We start from the raw sequence: 2,250 nt of genomic DNA, 5'->3' as shown, positions 1-2,250 counted from the left end.
GGCAGATAGTTGTCCATAGCGTTGGAATCGTCGTCGGACACCCGAATTTGGGTCGGAGGAGCCGTTGTATTTGTCGATGCCAATTGGCTTAAACCACTCAGCTAGTTTACCGAGCTTAGCTCTTTGGTGAACTCCGGGACACCGTCATCGAGGTTAGTATCAGAGCTATCAGTTAAATGATGCCCTGTCGATCGGCTCGGACTCCGATTATCCCGACTATCTTGTCGGCGCTTTTGACGTTGTCATTCCTCGTGTTCCTCGCGTTGACGGTCGAGCTTTCCACGGAGATCGAATCCTTTGTTGTGGCGAAGTTATTCCTGTTTTTCCTCGAGTTGTCGGTGTTGCTCTTCCGGTCGGTGTTGTTCGTCGTTGAGGCGGTGTCATTTCTTAGTAAGCTCCTTCATATGTTCTAAATCGACAGACACTTGCCCCGACCAAATGGAGTTTAATGGTCGCTTTGAAGATGGTCACCTAGATTGGGGAGATCCAGATGATTGGACCTCCAATCGGGAAGGTGTGACTCCATAGTGATGGTGAGACTATTGGATGGCAGCGGTGGTGGCCATCGCCTTCACTTTATCGATCGTGTTGTGACCGTTTGATCTAGAAGCTGTTGGAGGATGTCAAGAAGTTGATCTACTGCTACTTGGACGTTCTATTGAGGGGTTTTGAAAACTGTGTGCCCCTCCACCTGAGTATGTAGTAGATCGCGCTGCATCTTATGCAATTGGTTCCTCAATTCATCACAAGATTGACTTTCCTGTTGGCATCTAGCTTTATCTTTAAGTCGTTGGCGTTCTTCTTCTTGCCTCCGTTCTTAGGCTAGCTTTCTAGCTTCTTCCTCTTGGTGCTTCTTCTCACTACAAGAAATCTTACGATAGGTGACGTTTCATTTACGTCACAAAAACTGAAAATTACATCACGTTTCAGACTCTATGACACTTGCATGACGAAAAGGTGCTCGTCACCTATCATACGTCTCTAATCATGTTCTGTGCCGAAAACATATTTTTTGTCATTGATTTAGTGATGATCCTTCTTTCGTCATAGAGTTTATGACACCAATTTTCATCATTATCAAGTGCATGAAATGTCACAAATCACTAGGCGTTGATGACTATGCAGTTGCCATTTAGGACAGAAAATATCATTAATTTTAATAGTACGCTTGTTAACATCAAAATTTGGTAAAATTTCTTAGTGGATTCTGTTAAGTGAAGGGCGCATTCAACCGATGAAAATTTTATCTGGAAGAGTCCAAATTCTAGAAGGAATCATAAAAACCAAGGCATAGCAGCGTAATTTTATTTATTAATTAGAGTTAGTTTAGGATCTTTCCTTTATCTCTAAGGCAGATAGGGTCCAATCGGGACTTATTATTTCTTTTTATCTATTAGGAAACAATGCCATATACAATAGGAATTAGAGATAGAATCCAAATAGGATTTGTTATTTTCTTTTATCTATTAGGAATCGTCTGCCGTGTCTGACATGGACTACTATCCACCCCAGGGTCATTGTAAATCATCTAGATATCACACAGATCAATAAAATTTCGGCGCATCGCCACCCTCTTTCCTGAGGTTTCATCACTGGTGGAACTTGGCACCCGACACGGGGCTGCATCGATTCAATCTCTGGCGAAGGGGTAAGTCCTACATTCCGCTGACCAAGGTAATCGTATCGTCTAAATTAGAACTGTCTTGGTTTGGTCCGATCTTCTGATTTGGTTGCATGATTGCTAGCTAGTTATCGTATCAGTTCAGCTTGAGTTACTCCTGTATCTTGGCTTGATCTAGTTGACCACTTTGGGTGATTTACGTCGATTTAATATTTGCTATTTAACATCTTCAATCTCGTACTGTCTTAGTTTGGTCCGATCTATTAGATTGCATCTATCAAATAGTTTATATCATGTCGACGTATCTTGTTCATTATTTTATCGGAGTACCAGCCAATAAGTTATCAATCATCGGCTTGATAGTAATCTAGATCAGTTTAGTATCTATCTTAATATTGCTAGGCGTAGTCTCGAACTGTCTCGGTTTGGTCCGGTCTTCTATAATTATTAGAAGTTAGGCTAGATATTTTATAGATCTTGGTCGTCTGTCAGTCATTTATAACCGATGATTTTTGCCCATCTACATATTCATTATATTTACATTAATAGAGTAGCCGATTGCCTTATTTCATTCTTTTTATACCAATTGGCTTGATTTACTTACATCGGTAATTATTTTGTGTTACATC

Source organism: Oryza brachyantha, chromosome 9 (genome assembly GCF_000231095.2).
Source record: "Oryza brachyantha chromosome 9, ObraRS2, whole genome shotgun sequence".
NCBI lineage: Eukaryota > Viridiplantae > Streptophyta > Magnoliopsida > Poales > Poaceae > Oryza > Oryza brachyantha.
Note: the sequence above shows the minus strand (reverse complement) of the source record.